Source organism: Peromyscus eremicus, chromosome 16_21 (assembly GCF_949786415.1).
Source record: "Peromyscus eremicus chromosome 16_21, PerEre_H2_v1, whole genome shotgun sequence".
Lineage (NCBI taxonomy): Eukaryota > Metazoa > Chordata > Mammalia > Rodentia > Cricetidae > Peromyscus > Peromyscus eremicus.
Genome location: NC_081432.1, coordinates 31,693,023 through 31,713,083, shown reverse-complemented (window position 1 = coordinate 31,713,083; position 20,061 = coordinate 31,693,023).

Here is a 20,061-nt window from a genome sequence, read left to right as displayed (position 1 = left end):
GAATTTTCAGGCAATATGTACTCTTGCTGTCAACATTTTTCCACATCCGCTAAAACATGAGTTTGGCAATATCACAGGCCAATGTCTCTTCTTATTGAAATAAAGTATTAACTGTTAATGGCCAGGACAAGGTAATATTTCAAGGGTAGTCTACTTAAAATATTATTTTCTGGTTTTGAATTCTGCATTTTATACAAAACTATACTTGCTGACTTCAAATACAAGTTTAAAGCAAAGAAGCTAAAGTTAAAACAGGAAGAACATTCTAAATATACTGAACTTCAAAGCCTTGAAAGGGAAGTGCTTATATAAATGTCTATTAATGTCTAGAGTTTCTATTATCTCCAAACTATTCATTTCTTTTATGATTCCTTCAAAAATACATTTTAAATGCTAAGCATTTTTTTTTTAATCACAGAGATCTGTTGCATTGATTCTTCACACAAATCATCAAAAGGTGTCTTTTTGAGAAACATCAATAATAAACTCAGAGTCCCCAATAATGCATCAATGACACATTAAGGAAAGAAACCATAGCTCTTCTTGGTGTCACATAACCAAGAGTGAGTCCAGTTCTGAATTCTCCGTTTCAGTCTCCCAGTGTCTTCTGGTGTTCTTGGCTATCTGCATTCTGAGTCCATGCCTGCTTGCCTGTTGTCTTGTCAGTCTATTCCTGTCCCTATGTCTGTCCTTACATGCCTGCCCCTAACAGAGCTTTGTTCTCTCTTTTATTGAGACTCACAAAAAGTGTTACATAGGGAAGGAGAGAAGGATACTTTGCAGGAATGTTTAATAGAATTTACAAAGGATTAAGTCCCTGGCTGCAGCTGACTCCAAATGACCCAGATAACAAATATCACTGTTTATTCAACAATGTCTGTATGTGGTCCTCAACATTTATGGTGGACATTCACTTTGTAAGAGTGCTTTGGACTTGTATCTTCTGTTTTCAGCAAATTGTTATCATAAGACACATACAAATGCACACGCATTACTCTTGGGTCAGGAAGAGACCATGATTTAAGACTGATTACATGGAAAATGCAATGGCAAGTAAGGTTGATTATTGCACTGTTCTCTTAAAGGCAGGATGAACAAATGGGCTGAGTAGACAGTGAACTAACAGTCTCAAGTCTTTTTTTTTTTTTTTGGTTTTTCGAGACAGGGTTTCTCTGTGTAGCTTTGCACCTTTCCTGGAACTCACTTGGTAGCCCAGGCTGGCCTCGAACTCACAGAGATCCGCCTGGCTCTGCCTCCCGAGTGCTGGGATGCCCGGTCCCGCGGGCCAGGTTATTTGATGAGACCCGAGGAGGCACCTCCTGAAAGATCAATGGGGGCGAGAGAGAAAGGAGACCAGGCGCGTAAAGGAAGACAGAGACATTCTGAGTTGCGTCGAGGTCTCCGTTTATTGACTGGGTGTTGAAGCTTATAAACAGGGCTTCAGGCAGGGAGGGGGAACAGGGGAAGCACGGAGAGAAGGATGGAAAATTCCTAAAGGAGGGTGAGGTCGTTTTGGTCCCAGGCCCCTGCAGCTGGTTGATTAGCAGGTATTCCAGGAAGTTGTACAGCCCGCGGTTAGGCCAGGAACTTCCTGCCTTTGTAAGGTTTGATAAAGTAAGGACACTGCTGTCCGGAATCGGTCCCCAACACTGGGATTAAAGGCGTGCACCACCACCGCCCGGCGATCAGTCTCAAGTCTTAAGTGGCCTCAAGGTATAATATTTATTCTGTCTGTGAGGTTTAGCAAAAGTTCCAGTCTCTTATAACATAAGAGATATTTTCAGAATATATCAATTACCACATTTCATAGTCATGGACTGCTGCCTACATGTTTATCATCAGTGTTAACCAGTTTTCTGTTGCTGGTAAAAACACCAATATAGCCTAGAAGACAAACGATTTATTTAGACTCACAGTTTTGGAGTGTCAAACTATAATCATTTATCTCTATGATTTGGGGACCTGTTGTAGTATATGTTAGAGAAAGCCTGTGTATCTAATGGCTAGAAATGAGAGAGAGACTAAGATAGATAGATAGATAGAGAGAGAGAGAGAGAGAGAGAGAGAGAGAGAGAGAGAGAGAGAAGAATGTGCTCTATTCCCTATATTCCCTTTAAGGAAGGACATCCAATGACCTAAAAGACAGCCATGACACTCCATCTTTTCAAATTGTCCATACCTCCCAATAGTACCATTGACAAGCCAAGCCTTTAACACACAGGCATCCGGGGAAATATTCCAGAACCATCCTTACTGTGCATGGCACACAATAAACCTAGAAGAATGTTTGTCTAAATAATAACTTTGTAGAAATTCAATTAGGTCTGGTTTGGAAAGGTTCATTAGAAAAGAAAATTAGAATTAATTGATGTGTGTGTCTGTAGGTAAATGTTAGAGGCAAGTGTGTGTGTAGGTTCACATGTAAGAGAATAGCAGAGGAAAACCTTGGAGAGTGAGAAATTTATAAAGTAAACAAATGTACTGTTTACTGTTTAGGGGGTTGGGAAATCCTAAACAGATTAGCCCACATCTGGCAAGGGCCTTGTGTTGCAATGTACCAAGATGGAGGTGTCAGGAAAAAATATGTGAATGAGAGAGGAAAAGGTAAGCTATTTCTTTGCCATGATGTCCCTCCTGTAATCACTAGTTCTGTCCACAATAATTCTCTTCAAGAAGCAGAGCTTCAGGACCTAATCACCTGTCAAGATCTTACCTCCTACCACACTCACATTCAGGACCAAGTTTCCAACAGATGAACTTGTGGAACACTGCTAGCCCATGAGAGCATCAACATTCATCCCAGTATCCCAAGGACTATTGGATTCAGGAGGCTGCACTCTTTCATGCAAAGAATATAAATATTAGCCACTCCACTTTGGCTGCCTGGTGTATCTGAGGGTCTTTCTGGGGCTTGGAGGCACTCTGAGGGTCCATGCTTTTACTTTAAGCAAGACAACAATTTTAAGAAGAGCATGGGTGAAGTTCTGTCAATGGAATTAAGAGAATCCTCTTGGGAGAAAGCAATGAACGGATAACAGCCACAGCTGCTCTACTGATGTCCCCATACTGTTACAATGCTGAATAGCAGTTCTTAGATTCTAGGAACTGGAATGATGCAATCAGAGGTGTATTTGCCTATTGTTTCACTGACTAGTACACTGCAGGACACAACAGAATATAAATGCTTAAGGATTTATTTTGCAAAATAACTAATTCATGAAGCATTTATGTGGGTGGTATGGGAAGCATTGTCTTACCCACTGTTCCTTCACTGTGTCCTTTTACCCTTTGCCAGGGCTATGTAACTATAAAGATGTTGACACATTGGATTACAGCAGTGTTTTATCCACCCTGCATAAACTAATCCAGAGACCAGTGCCAGCTCAAGCTTCAGTAAATGAAATACAATGATATACCTCCTATGCATTACACGATCCACCATGGTCTGACCAGGAAACAACTTGAAATACATGTCATCTTGGAAAATAAGTTCTCCCTTCAGGACATCTCTGATTTTGTCCATACATCTCATCTTTCCTCTTTCACCCCAACAGCATTAGGAAGAAAAAAAAAGGCTTGATTTCAACGTGGCAAGTTCCTGTAGGATATCTCATTTCTTCTGGGTTTCCTGTCTCAGAATAAGCATATGACAACCCTATACCCATCCACAGAGTTCCACTCTCTCTCTCACTCTTGTGCCAACATCCTATAAATTTGTCATCTTTTGACTAAAGATAAGGAAAATGCCAGAGTGTAAATGCTCTTAAGAGAATCACTTCATTTATTTCCACCCACAACATTAAAATTCCTTATAATATTGTCATCTCACAGTTTTTAGGCAAGACAGAATGGCTTCTAAGCTAGACACAAGAATGCTTTTTAAAATCTCTTTAATATCTTACTCTGGAAATCAGATCCTTAAATGTTATTCCCCATTTATGTACTTAAATCAAAATGGATATCTGAAATTCCTGATGATATACAACCCAGAGTTGGTAAATATAATCCAGGTTTGCCTACAGTCTCATTAATCTTTCTTGGATATTATCTTATCAATTATGATAAATAAAAAAGGAATTACAAATCAAGGTAATTGTTTAAATACCGATATTGGTATGGCAATTGGGCAGATCCCACTTCTCTATTCCTTCTTTTATAAATGGAATTAAATAAGAAAATACTAGATGGAGTTTTTTTTTGTCTGCAATCTGAGGTTTGGCACGCACTGAAGCTGAAGGCACACAGCTCTGCACACCCGTATTCAAGGACAAATGAGTTGTCTCTGCAGCAGGCATTGCTGTATCAAGCCATGGAAAAGCCTAGTAAGGTATAACTTTGGGGATTGTATGAAAAGTTTATGTCATTGTAAGTCAAAATCAAAGGGTTCTGAGTTTAATGGTAAGAATATGTCATATATGCGACATGAAGGGAACAGATTTCACCATGAGAAGCAAAACAAAACTACCCCAGGTAAGTGTGTAGATATGTAGATCCATAATATTCTGTTCTGGCTTGATCACACTTTACTGTATGAAAACAGTACATTCTGATCAAGAAGGGCATGTTATCGTCAGTTACAGATGATCCCTGTAGATTTCCAGATGAAGATAAGCATGGGTGAAGGTGGGAGGTAAGACTTTTCTTTTTTCTCTTGCTTTTTCACTACCAAACCTCTTGCAGTCTGCAAGAATATATTATAGAGATTCAACTGTGTATTAAAGCTATACTTTGCCCGGCCAAGGGTCTGTCAAGAGGCAAGCCATTTATTATGAATATTTGGTGTTATCCAGCCTTTAATATTTCAGCTGTCTTCTGCTATGAAATTCTTGTGTGCCCAAATATTTCCAAACCTACTGAACTTCTAGGTTACTTACTCCCAAGCAGAGTTTGGGAGACAAGCTGGCTGGAGACCATAGCTTTGCTTCTTGTGCAAATGAAGCTCAGACCATCTCCTCACCTTGAGGCCTAGTGGCTCTCCAGAGCAACTGACCGAGAACAATAGAGGTTTTTACATATCAAGGTGGAAGGTAGGGTGGAGGAACATTCCTGAGGGGGCAGAGAACTGTGTGGCCAGACAGAGGAGGACAGGCTTTTTCTTTGGAAAGGAGCAGAACAGCATGGGGAGAGAAAAGAGAGGAAGCAGAGGTTTCACAGAGGGTAAGCAGATCTCAGAGTTTTCTGAGTGCCAGGAGTAGAGAGTAGTGGAAATGGAGAATGAGGAAACAGAGGATGAAGATGAGGCTGGAAGCATAAGACTTTAGTTGTTAGCAGGACTATGAGCTAGGGAACTGGATGGAACTGAAGCTATATGTATGTCTGGGATTTCATCCCAGAGAAATAAAGTAGATAGATAAAGAGCTTGGTGTATCTGTATTTATTCTTGTCCTGAGTGCCTGACGGAGCTATAGCTGTATTGATAAAATTTTGTCTTAGAGGAATAAAGTTAATAGACATAAGAGCATAGTGTATGTAGATTTTTTCCCTCAGATATCCCATGCCAGATGTAGCACAATCCTCAGGATTCCTGGGTATTCAATACATACCCAGCTTTTGGGAGAGTGATAGAGAATGTGTGATAGTGAACTTTAAGTTTCAACTTAACTGGCCAAAGGGGTTGTCTGAGGCTGGTAGGACTCTATGGGGCTGTTTCTGGAAGATGGACTAAGGAGTTACCTAAAGCTGGTAGGTCTCTGTGGGGGAGGGGGTTTCTGGAAGACAAACTAAGGCTACTAGCTGTCTGAAGCTAGTAGGGTTCTGTGGGGGTGTTCTGGAAGATGGACTAAAGGGTTGTCTGAAGCTGGTAGGGTTCTGTGGGGGTGTTCTGGAAGATGGACTAAGGGGTTGTCTGAAGCTGGTAGAGCTCTGTGGGTGTTGGGGACCGATTCCAGACAGCGGTGTCCTTACTTTATCAAGCCTTACAAAGGCAGGAAGTTCCTGGCTTAACTTCGGGCTGTACAACTTCCTGGAGTACGTGCTAATCAGCCAGCTGCAGGGGCCGGACCAAAGCGACCTCACCCTCCCTTAGGAATTTTCCATTCTTCTCTCTGTGCTTCCCCTGCTCCCCCACCCTGCCTGAAGCCCTGCTTATAAGCCTCAACACCCAGTCAATAAATGAGACCTCGACGCAACTCAGACTGACTTTGTCTTCCTTTACGCCCCTGGTCTCCTTTCTCTCTCGCCCCCATTGATCTTTCAGGAGGTGCCTCCTCGGGTCTCATCAAATAACCTGGCCCACGGGACGGGGCATGTGGGGGTGTTTCTGGAAGGTGACAGAATTTTGATCAGTAGAGCTAGCAAAGAAAAGCAATAACTGCAGGCCATCATCCAATTCATGCAGAGCCTGGGAAAGACATAATGGGAAGATGAAATTAGTCCTCTCTTTGGTGAGGAAATCCATCCTTGCCTAACTTTATACATCATAATTATTAATTCTGCTGAGATTTCAAATGCAAAGACCTAAACTAGCAGTAACAACAACCTCCCTTAATAACTCCAACCCCATAATTCTGGATTATATTCATGTAGACAATTGCATATTAAACATGCATATACTATACATATACATGCATTAATACATACATACATACAAACAAATATCCTAAACTAGTAGAATATTATTGTGTTTATGAGGATATTATTGGCATATATAGGATCCAGTTGGATATATGTTCATATATATAAATATAAAACTATTCTCATTCTAAAGAGAAGCCTAATTCACTATTTCAAGTAGCTCAATACATCCAACAAATCGTTCCTTGTGTGCTGAGCTCTCAGTTCTTGGGATTTGCTACCTTTATAAAGTTTCATTTCCTTTTTCATAGTATTCATATTCTTACTTTAGCTTTTACATAAAAAAATATCGTAATCTAAAGAACACATGGCAAAAACATATTGAGAATGGAGCATAGAATTAAAAATGGAGTGAGAACGCATTAAAAGACAGAATTTACAAAAGGATCAAGAGAGGAGAGAAAGTAAGCATAGCATTAGGAGTAATTCTTTGCTTGGATTTATAAAAGGTACATCATTGTTTTTAAGTACATTGTGAGTAAATACATTTCTATTATTAATCTATTAAGGCATTCTATATTTAAAAATTCTTTCATTTTTTGAGTTTATAATTACATCACTTACTCCTTCTTTTTCCTCTCTCCAACCCCATCCCTGTTCTCTTTCCAATTCATGGTCTGTTTATTCACTAATTGTAATTATATGTATGTATGCATATTTATATACATATATATTGCTAAATATAACCTGTTCAGTCTATATATTATTACTTGCATGTACTTTTTTTTTTTTACTTTTTTTAGGTGGGGATCAGATTCAACTTGGAAATCAAGGCAAAACAGGCAATCAAACTGAAAACACACAGAGTGGGGGGTTAGAGAAGAGAGGGTGGTCCTGGGAGGAGTTAAGTCTGAATATGATCAAAATAGGTCACATCCTTGAGGAAATTACAAAAATATCATAGTACTAAAAACTAAAAGGAAATGGATTATGTATGTGTTTAATCTCGGGCAAAATATTCACAGTGTGTTTTAATCCAACCAGTAACTTCTGAGGAAGAAACACCAACTAACCTATAGTTGATCACTTGAAACTAATTGATAGTGGGGGAAAAGCTAGAGCAGGGGTTGTCTCTCAGAATGTGGACAGGAATCACTGGGAAGGGACAGGAGGGAACTTTTGGGATGATATAATAATCTGTACTTAGCTAAAGGTTTGCATTATACTGATCAGGGCATTTGGCAAAACTCTATATACTTAGGAGGTGTACATTTCACCATGTGTAAATTTTACCTCACAAAAAACAAACAAACAGAAAGAACCAAGAATACACATGGAGCTCCAGCTCTAAGCAGAATGAAATGTTAAGTGTGGTGTGTACCAGTAATTGCAATTTACTTTGAAATGTACAAATTGAAAATAAAGACTGATGGCGAGAGAAACCTATGACAAGGCAAACATGTAAAATGCTAATTATAGAATCAGGGTGGTAGGTTATGTAAGTATTTGCTGTGACATTCTTGGAGGAAAATCGTGGAGGAAAGCCACCGCAGGATCCTGCAAGCAGATATTGTAGCCGAAATCACTAATGAACGTATCATTTTTTAAGCATATTCAGATATTTATATTAATTCCACATTACTAACCTGCAATGGAAAAAAAATCAAACCTTAATGTGGGTGATAGAACTCAGAGGACAACAGTGCTTCCTGCTTCCTTCTCAAGCCTGGGGAACTGAGTAAAAGCCCCTGGACCCATGTAAACATGGAAGGAAATAACCAACTCCAGGAAGTTGTTCTCTGAACGTCATATGTAGGACATATCATGCATACCCACAGACTCACATCACATGTGCAAAAATGCATTAATAATAAATTTCAAATTTAAACATATGAACAGGAATCGAATTTTCCCACAGACCAGGACATTTTCTTCACTCCCCAGAACATTTTCTATTAAGAAGTATATGGAGATGTCTTAGGTCTTGATTTTTCCTTCACCATATCTCTTTCTTACATGTGAAGTATGTACAGAAAGATAATATATGTAGAGGAAGAATCATTTTTTAAAATATGTTATGCTTCAAGCCAGCTGGTACTCGGATTATATGTTTGCATTTTATGAAATTTAAAATACAGACTGAAGGGCTGGAAGTGTGGCTCCGTGACAGCTATTTTGCCCAATGTTTGTCAGGTAAAAACCCAATAATATAAAACTTAAATAATAGTAGAAAGAACAAATCAAACCCCCTGTAAAACATGTGATTTTTCATAGACTAGAATTATTAAGTATTAACTGCAGTGTTAGACTTAATGCTTCCTAATGGAGGCATTCTGTTGCTACTTCCCAAAGGAAGAGTCTGTAAAGCTTTTCCTTTTTTTCTGCCCTCTCTAGGTATTTTGATTTTTTCCTCCTTTCTTCACAGTATTTCTCTCTGCTGTCCCTCTTCTAGTTTTCTTTATTCCTGCCTTTGCTAAAAGTCTATTTCTGTAACCTGTTATGTCAACTTGATTTTATGTAATAGTTGTTTAAATATCATCCATCTCCTACCAACCCGTTTCCACATAGCCCATGTGTGTATTATTCTATTACTTCGTGTTTGGGTTGAAGTCACTATGTGGATACAGGAGCCAATGTTCACAGACTTACAATGTTTTCCTTAAGTCAGAGCAACCTGCTTATACCCTTCACAACTTTTCCATAAATCTACCTTGTTAGACTCAAATTAATAACTCTTAGAAGGTTTTCTCTTATTACACTTTACTCCTTTATCATTACATTATCTACATGCTATGGTAAGAGTGTGGGGAGCAGATACACTCCACAGTCACAATACAGCCTATAGTCTATCCATGGTCAAGGTGTAGTTTAATGTGATTACAAAGCACCAATCAACCATGAGATATAATCTTTTTTAACAGCAGAGTCAGAGACAGTTACAGGACAACAGAAATAACAACACCCCCAAGAAAGTATAGCTTAATTAGCAACATGGAAAACAAAACATTTTATTTGTTTTCGTTACGATAGTGAAAAAGATTTAGTAAATGACTATCTGTAATTTAAGCAAAAAAGATAATAGATAAGTGGGTACATAGATAATGATAGATATGTAGATGCTATCAATTGCTTTTCTTATTGTTATGACAAAACACTTGTCCAAAGTAACTTAAGGAATGAACAGTTTATTTGGACGGTTAGTTTAAGAGCCAAATTAATCATGAAGGGGTGGCAGAAATGTAAGAGAGATGGTCACACTGAATCCACAGCTGGAGGGCAAAGAGAGACAAATGCTGCCTTCTTTCTTCTTTTCTTCATTTTGTTCAGCATCAAGATGGTCATCATAACTCACTTAGTCCTCCCTGGAAATGCTGTCACAGGTATGCTCAGACGTTTGTTTCCTGGATTACTCTAGATGCAGTCCAAGGGACAATGAAGATTAACAAACACCAATGATCCAGAGGTAGATCCAATTACATACATATATTACTAGAGGACAGAGATAGGTAAGGTTTGAATGAGAATGGCCCCCATATATTCACACATGTGAATGCTTGGTTCCTAGTTAGTAGAACTATTAGAGAAGGCTTCAGAGCTGTGGCCTTATTTGAGGAAGTGGCACTTGGGATGGTTAGGGTTTGGGGTTTCTAAAGCTGGCACCATTCCCAGTTAGCTCATCTGCCTGTGATTGTGGATAAAGATGTAAACTCTCAGCTACTGCCCAAGCACCATGCCCCACAAGCCACAGCATGTTCCGTCATGAAAATCATGAACCAAGCACTTGAAATTGTACCCACCCCCAAAAAAAATACTTTCCTTTATAACTTGCCTTGGTCATGGTATATCTATCTCATTGCATCAATTAAAAGGTAACTGAGATGCACAGAGAGAATGCACCCAATAGAAAGGAAGGTAAGAGATACTTACTTCTTAAGTATGTTTCTCCAGCAAGGGTTTCTTAGACACACAGAGAGGCAAAGTATATATGCCTTACTCAAACCTTCATAATTGTTAACTCTTAAAGTATCCCCACAAATGTAAACAAACAATAAAATTTGATTTTATTTGTCATAATTAATGAAGGTAAAATATATCTTGACTTGCTCATTTTAGAGTAAAATTATTTTTTTCTTGAGTGTAAATGATAAAATGCTGTTCTTTTAGTAAAAAGTGAAGTAGAAAGGAGTTGTGATAAATTTAATTAGCTACAATTGTTTTTCATGTATATATGAAATATATACATATATTTTTTTTCTTTTGAGGATTATAACGTATTAAACCAAACAACTGAAATAATATGTTTAGCAGTCAAAAAGAAACTTTGATCCCAGATTCTTTTCATATTAAAAAATTCACAGCACAAATCACATATCTCTAAGCTTGCACAGTCTTGGGGTATGGATTAGTGTCTACAATGTCATTTCCTTGTGTGTCAAAATCATATACATGTGCATCTCATTATTTTCCAAATCACTGAAAAAATAATTCACTGCAAATTAAAATGTTTATATATTCTTGCATTTTGGACAGGATTTCTTTTAAGAGATGTATATTCTTTTATTATTTGTTTTAATTATTATTATTATTAGTAGTAGTAGTATTAAATATTTTTATTATTTAAAACATTTCTTTAAAATTCAAGTACATTTTGTTCATATTCTTCCCTTCTCCCAAGTCTTTCCTGATCCTCTTCTCCTCCTGACCCACTCAACATTAAAAACACCCAGTAAAACAAACCAATCCTAGAAAATAAAATACAACGGCACTCAAAAACAAAAACAAAAGTGTAACCAAATAAAAGCACTCTCAAAAGACTGTGGAGTCCATGCTTTGTTGGCCACCTACTCCTGAATGTGAGGGCTGCCCTGGAGTGGTTGATATGCCCAGTGTCATTCCATTGGCGAAAACTGATTTTCTTTCTCCCAGCAGGATAAATGACATTTCAATTTTTGACCTTTGCCCTAGTGGCTAAGTTTTCATGCATTCATTCTTTTTTTAAACATAACAAATAAAAATATAACACAATAAAATATAATGAGATTAAATAAAAACTACCACATCAAGATTGAGCAAGACAAATCAACAGAAGGAAAAGGCACAAAAGAGAAGGCACAGAAGTCAGAGACCTGTTCCCACACCAAGAGATCCCATAAAAACACTGAACTGGAAGCCAAAATACAAATGCAGAGAATCTGCTACATTGGAGGATGGTAAATGAAATATGTCAGGCACAGAAGTAGAAACCTCACATAATCTCATTGAAATGTAGAATATAAAAAGACTGATCTCGGAAGCTGAGGGTAAAATAGTAGTTACCAAACATACAAAGTTTGTGGATCTAGGAGGAGTGATTAATGTTATAGTTAGGAGTAATTTCCAGCACCTTGTCAGCAGGACAGCATGTTTAACAGTAATGCACTTTGTATTTCAAGTCAGCTGGAAGAGAGGACTTTCGTTATCACAAAGGGAAATAAATTATTAAAATGCTGGTGACACTGGTTCCAATAATTTGCTGATTTCACAACGTGTGTGAATGTTGAAAGATTATACTACAGTCCATAAAATGAAACAATTAGTATTTAATAAAAAAAAATCTGAAAATCGTTCACTGAGATAAGTTACATTTTAATTTCCTAAGCTCCTGCTGTGTCTAAATGAGACTCCAAGTGACCAGAAAAGGTAAAGTAGATAAGCAATAATGCTTGAATTCAGTGGCATTTATACAATCAAAGCCTTGGTGGACAACAGTAACTGAAAATCCATTCAAAATTAAGGCATATTCTGAAAACAGTAAAATTATAACACAGAGTGCACTAGAGTAAATGTATTTCAAGCATCCGCATTAAATAATTCCTTCAGCTATAAAATAATGAACTGATAGCTGGTTTCTTCAGGCAGCCAAGAATTTGCTCCTTGTTCTGGATGAACTGGGAGAAAAGCCTGGTTCCAGTTAGTCATGAAATATGCCTTGAGACACAGGCTTTAAACTAGATAGAACTTTGCCTGTGGTCCAAAAGTATGTATGCATACACAAGTTTCAAATGGAGGTGGTGAACCTTGGTATTGTCTCATCTTCTCAGAATAGGACTCAGAGTGTCAGTTACGCTGCTGTTCTCTGCTGTTGTATCTTTGAAGGCATTCTGAACGCTCTTAAATGGATAAAAATAGTTTGATTTGGTAAAGCATAAGTGCAGAATATAATGCAAGCTATTTCATAGTTAAACTGTAATTTGAAATACATAGAGAAATGCAACAATTGTAAGAGGCATGTACTAGAAAGTCACTCAATACTGAATGGTACTAGATACAAAACAGAGATATGTAAAATTAACTCCCAGTTGCTGTTATTTCTTTCTTCTTTTATAATGAGCCATCCAGATTAAACTGGGTAAAAAAAAATATCCCTAAGAAAGCTAACATTTTTCACTCTTCCTTGTTTAGTTACTAGTAAATACAGGATTAATTCTCATTTAAAATGAGATTCAGATGAGCACAGGCATGCACAAGCACACACATGCACACACATACACATACACACATCTGAGAGAATGCAGAAACACTTGATTCAGCTAATGAAGTCTTACAGACCATCAGGATGACTCTAGCCCAGGTTTAAAATGATCTGAGAGTAGAGTCACAAGAGGTGGCCCATGAGTTTTCCTGGTGGGTTGGCAGTGGGGCTAAAGTCACACTTCCTATACTTGGCAGGGGTATTCTTATTTAGACTCCCCACCAAAAATAAATGAGAGAAGATAGAGTTGGATTTTCCTACTGGTTTGCTCAGGTGAAGACAGAAGGATGAGGTTAAATACTGCTAGCAGTCAAACATATATATATAAAAAAAAGAGATTAGCTACTGCCAGGAAGAATGATACTGCAGAAGAGGTACCATCAAGGAGGGGCAATAGTTTCAAGGAGAGTCAAGGAAATTAAGTGGTGTTGCACCTGGTAAAGAAAGGAAGGTAGATGTTTTTGAAACAGAGAACAAGGATTATAGAGAGGTTAGCAACAGGTTCAGCTTAGCAGCGATGCATATCACATACACTGAAGAATTGCACGCTGAAACTGAAGAATTGCACGCTGAAACTGTACATGACATGACACCGTAGCACTCGCAAATTTCAACAGAGTGAAATGTGTTTTGTTCTGTGTTGTTTTTCAGCAGTAGGTACCTGCCTATCACTGATGGTGGAAGAGACCTAGGAACATACAGTTATCTACTACATGTGACAGTAGGGCTTCTGTAGTCTTTCCTTTTAGTACACCGCAATGTAGATAGCAAAGACAGAGTGAGGACTTGAGGCTGAAAACTCCTCACAGACGTAACAGACTCAAGGAACCTGTTCAAGAGCACATGATGATAAACATTTCCAATAGGTGTGAGGAAACAAAACAGAATCATTCCTTTAACACCTGGCTTAGTGTTGGTGCTGTTTTTAATAATGATAACATGCGCTCATAGTCTTGCAGCACAGATGGCATTATATCTATATATGAAGTCTGTATTTGCAATGTTTTTCATAACTAACTAGAACCAGACTTTTATTTTAGAATCCAATCAACAGGGTGGATTGGAGAAAAGAAGGCTATTGGTCCTATGAGGAAACAAGCCATCAAATCCAAGAGACAGTCAAGGAAAATAATCTGGACCCAAAAAGTGGCTTTTGATCTAAATGTTGTAGAATGAGGAAAGAAAAGGTGGAAGCGGCCTAATAGAATTTGTCATTCCCTTAAAACTTTAGATCAGAGACTATGGCCAGTAAAGTGCTGTTTGAGAAATATGGGAAAATAAAGGTAGAATGATTGTGTACTTGGAAGGTGTTATAGTTTGCATCTAAAATATTTCCTCAAATCACATGTTCTGATGGCTCCATCCTTAGTGTAGTGGACTGAAAGGGAGCCCTCCTGAAGGGATTGGATGATAAGGACTGTGAAATCATCAGTGGAAAGATTCATTTATGAATTCACAGCTTAATGGATGATAGGTTGGAGTTTTCAGACAAAAGACAAGTATCTTTTTTTGCTTTCTAGTCACCACAAGGAGAGCAGTGTGTTCTTTCCTTGGCCGTGTGCTTTCACTGTGCTGTTCTATCACGGTACAAACTTAAGAGCAATTATGAGCTACGATCCCTGAGATTATGTACACAAATTAACCATTTGTTAACCTTCACGTCAGTTTCTCTTAGGCATTTTGTCATGGTGATTGGTGACATTCTGCTGACTAGTTCAGGTAGGAAGTGAACTGAGTATCAAATGAAAGAAACTGGTAAATATGGTGGAGAACACTATTGTGTCACATCTAATTTGATACAAGTAGCAATGGTAAACTATTGGTGAAATTATTAAGGCCATTCCACGTAGTTAAAAGGAAGATTTATTTAGTGGGTAACTTACAAATGAAGGGGTAAGTAGGTGGTGGGTTCTGGAAAAGATGCAGTGCAGTCCGGTGGTGTTCTCTGGAGAACTCCCCTTGGTCTACCTCTAGTGTCCAGGTCCAGGAAAAAAAAAAAAAAAGAGCACGGTGCGTCCCGATCTCAGGGCCCTCCCTTGGCCCTGCCTTGTAGGCATGATAGTCACCAAAGCCTCAATGGGGGTTGGAACTTTCAGACCAAAGCTGGAATGGCTACCCACTACAGTAAACTAACAATTAAATTGTTTTAATATTCTCTGGACACCACAAACTTATTCTGTGAGTTCAGTTTGGTCCCTCTTTAACCCTTCAACTTTTTGGTTTATTCTTTGGGATAGTTATAATTCACTGGACATGTTCTAGTCTGGCCTAAGCCATTGAGTCCAGATCTGGCATTAGTAAATTTATAAGTATCTTGAGACAGAGATTGTTTTCTGTTATTTTCAATCCCCAAGCAATTTGGAACATGTGTATAATAGTATTCAGATATTTGAAGTGATTAAATTAGCAAATTGTCAAGACAGACAAATTCTTCAGTAATAGATGAGAGGAAAGTATTGGAAAAAATTGGTCCAATCAATATATTGGGGTTTTTAGGAGTCATTGTCCATGGTTCTGAAAACACCTCTGAGCAAGATTCAATTTCTCTACCTTATTCATTACTGAAAGCTAAAAAGAAAAAAAAAATAGATCAAGAAACTTAATAGTAGGTGAAGGTACTTGACTCGATCCTCAAGACTGCATGGTGGATGGAGAGAACCAACTCTTGAAAATTGTTCTCTGATCTCCATATGTGCCCCATGCTACTAGCACACCCACATTCTCAACACACACACACACACACACACACACACACACACACACACACACACACACATCACATACTTGCAAAATAATAATAAAACATGAAAAGTAACACAAGAGATTATAATATGAAGGTATCCAGAGAAAATATGGGGAAGCATAATGGTAGTTCCCAGCCTGTAGAGCCTGGTGCTGGCAGGTCTTTCTGCATCAGTTGTTACTGTAACAAATGATCATATATTTAGTGGCTTGAAACTATGAGCTTATCATGTTACATCTCAGAGGCCTGAAATCATCCTTATTGAGGTAAAATAAAAGTATTACAAGACTGGATTTTTTTCCCTGTGTGTCTTGAGAAAGAATCTTTGCCTTTTCTAATTCTTAGAAGCCTCTTGCACTTCCTGAGATAAAGGCCTTATCACTTCATTTTCAAAGTCTGATTGTGCATGCCTCTAACTCAGTCTATCATCAGATCTCAGTCTTTCCGATCACAGTTGTAAAATATAATATTCTCTAATCTTGTAACCTAAGATTAGATCAGAACCACCTACATGATCTCAGATAGTTTATCCATCTTAAGATCCATAATTTTACATGTACCTTAAATGAATTTTTATACACAATGCAGAAATACTAACATATTTTGAGTGTTGGGAATTGTTTTGAGATAATTATTCTTTTACTAGAGCAATGCAACTTGAAGAATGTCAGCTTTAATTCAATATTTGAGTAGTTGAGTTGTGAATTTTTTTTTTAATGAGCATCAGATCAGTGAGTTTGACCTTTTAAATGATTTGCGTATCAGTGATTCAGGAACTTCTATGCTTGAATAGAATTGTGTTTACATTTTACTTTTTATGTCTTGAAAGAATATGTACTTAAAATCTACAACTACATCACCCAATTCTTTTATTATTTGTTATACTTGGTTGTTGTGTAAAATGCCAAATCATTGAATATCATAGTGTCATTTTATACATGCCTCAAGATGATCAATGTTGATTTATTTATTTTTAATATCTTATATGCTTTCCTAAGACATGGTTAAGAATAAGTGACAGCACTAGAAATAATAAAATGTATTCTTAAAGAGAAAGAAGAAGATATTTAAAAATTTACAAAAGTGGTGATACGGTAGAGGGAAATTGCAAAGAAAAAAAGAGAAGACATGCGTAAAACAATCAAGCCAAACACAGCTCTTAATGTGTAGCTTCCCAGTTGAGAGAGGTGATGCAGAAGCTTCATGTAGGAACAAGTTTTTTTTTTTTAATCGTAATGCAGATTGCATCCTCAAGAGTACGCTACTCAAAGAAAACCCAGAAACAACAAAGGAAGAATTAGCCAAACCAACTGATGCACAAATGTCAATACCAATATGTGGAAAATCAAAGCAAGTCATCTTATTCAAAACGCTACAACCCTTCAAATGTTGGCTCTAAGGGTAATGAAATAGATAAATACAAGATGAAGATTTCAATACCTTATCAGTGAAAATGACTAATGACCATATAAAAAGGTGAATCAAATCCAGTCTAGATGTAATAAAGAAAGTCAGAAAAATGGGATGAGAAAATACATGAGAAAGATAAATGAAGAACTCAATAACATGAAAGAAGAACTCAGGAAGGAAACTGAAGTTTTAAAACATCAAATATAAATGGTAGAGATGAAAACCTCAGTCAATTAACTAAATACAGAGAGAGAGAGAGAGAGAGAGAGAGAGAGAGAGAGAGAGAGGAAAAAAGAAGAAGAAGAAGAAGAAGAAGAAGAAGAAGAAGAAGAAGAAGAAGAAGAAGAAGAAGAAGAATCAAGAATGGACTCGATAAACATAAGAAAAACATGAGGTCTACAGAGCAAAGTTAAAGAAATACTACATTCAAAGCTCAATAAACTAGCCCAACACAATATCCAAAGACTCTAAATAGCATAAAGAGACTGGACCTAAAATTCTATGGGACATTTAATTTAAGATTAAATAAAATCTGAGATTCTATTTGATGAAGACCCAGAGAAGTTAGATAAGAAGGAGAAGTCTAGGGGACATGCATGAATCTCCCTTGAAAGGGGAATAGATTTTATGAGTGGACTGGTGTGGAGGAATCAGGTTGGGGAGGGAGGGAGAGAGAGAGAGAGTATATGGGGAGAGACTGCTGGAATAGGTGGGCATTTACGGGCAATGTTGAAACCTAGTGCAGTAGAAACTTCCTGGAATATTTGAGGGTGACCCTAGCAAGGACTCCTAGTAATGGAGGATGTGGAGCCTAAACCAGTTATCTTCTGTAAGTAGGCTAGGACAGCAGGAGAACATGGCCCACATAGTCAACTGAGCAGTGCTCATAGGGGCACACAGAGACTGAAGTGCTATCATGGACCTGAGCTAGGTCATCTGCATGCATGCTGCAGTTGTTTATCTTTGGGTTTCTGTTGGACTCCTAACTGTAGGAGTGGGGGCTGTCTCTGAATCTTGTCTGATGGTGGGACCCTTTTCCTCCCCCGAGTTGCCCCATTCAGCCTTGATATGAAGATTTATGCCTAGTCTTATTTCATCTTGTTATGCAGTGTTTGGTTGATATTACTGGGAGGCCTGCTCTTTCCTGAATGAAAGAGAGGACCAGAGGATCTGGGGGAGAAGAGGGGTGGTATAGGGACTGGGAGGAGGGGAGAGAAGTGAGGCTAAGTTTGGGATGCATTATATGAAAGAAGAATAGATATTTTTAAAAAAATAAAATTAATATTGGGAAAACAAGACAAGCTTTCTACACATTTAGTGCCTTCTGGAGAATAATACTATTGCATTAATATGAAAAAATAATGCTTGAGTACTAAGAGTACTAACTCAGAGGGTAACAGTTCTCAGTAAAACTTCTGTATTTCCTTTACTTTGGTTTGCTTTATTAAAACTTTAATAATTAAATAAAGTGCTTCTCAAAAACAAAGAAAGTTTTCCAAAATTGGGGAAAGAAGTGGATATACAAACATATGAGGCATTATATATTTAAACAAACTTGGCCAAAGGAAAAAACATCCCACAGTCTACCATAGTCAAGAAATCAAAACTACAAAGTGAAGAAACAGCATTAAAAGCCATAAAGGAAAGCACTAACCTCCCTACGAAGGCAGATACACCAGGATAGTAATGAGCTCTCTCATTAGCAACCCCAAAAGCTGGGGGATTATAAAATAAAACATTTCAAGTTCTGAAACTAAGTAAGTATCAAACAAACATTTACTAAATACAGAAAAGCTACCTTTAAAATTGGTGGAGAAATAAAAATATTTCAAGATAAGCACAAAATGATGCTATTAACATCTATCAAGCCAGCATTACATAAGATTCTTTTTTTTTCAAGACAGGGTTTCTCTGCATAGTGTTGGTATCTGTACTGGATCTTGTTCTGTAGACCAGGCTGGCCTTGAACTCACAGAGATCCACCTGGCTCTGTCTCCTGAGTGCTGGGATTAAAGGTGTGTGCCACTACAACCTGGCCTACACAAGATTCTTAAACAATATCTTACACAGAAAAAAAGAAACAATGCCTACCTTTTTAATTATGAGATTTCAGGAAATAGTAAATGTCATGAAAGACTAGATGGACAAAGAAGTTAAGAAAAAAATTGTCATGACAAACACAGTAAATAAACAAACTTACTAATAAAGAGAAAGATATGAACAGATAATAATCCAATAAAAAACAAACAAAACCAAAATTAGTAGAAATTGGTAAACATTTCCCAAGAAATGAAAACGCTATCTACTCAAAAAAAAATACACAAACTAGCAGACTGCATTAAAAAATAATATCTAGCCAGGCGGCAGTGGTGCATGCCTTTAATCCCAGCACTCGGGAAGGAGAGGCAGGTGGATCTCTGTGAGTTTGACGCTAGCCTGGTCTACAGAGCAAGATCCAGGACAGGCACCAAAGCTACACAGAGAAACCCTTTCTCAAAAAACAAAGCAAAACAAAACAAAAAATAATATCTAAGGAAAAAAAATCAAGTAAATTGCTTATGCAAGCAATCCTATTTAAACTCAGGGATGGACACACACACACACACACACACACACAGACAGACAGACATTGAAGTAAGAAGGGAATTTTGGAGGGGACAGAGGGGAGAGGTTCAGTAGGAGAATGAGAGAAATAACACTGGATAAAAGGGGATAAAAAGGGCTAAGGTTCATTATCTATATGAAAGTTTCAAAGAGTTGTGGAGGTGAACATACATGTATGTGTGTATGTGTGTGTGTGTGTGTGTGTGTGTGTGTGTGTGTGCATAAAACTATACACAAAACATCTGCTTTCTCCAAAAAATACACCTCACAGGCAAAGATA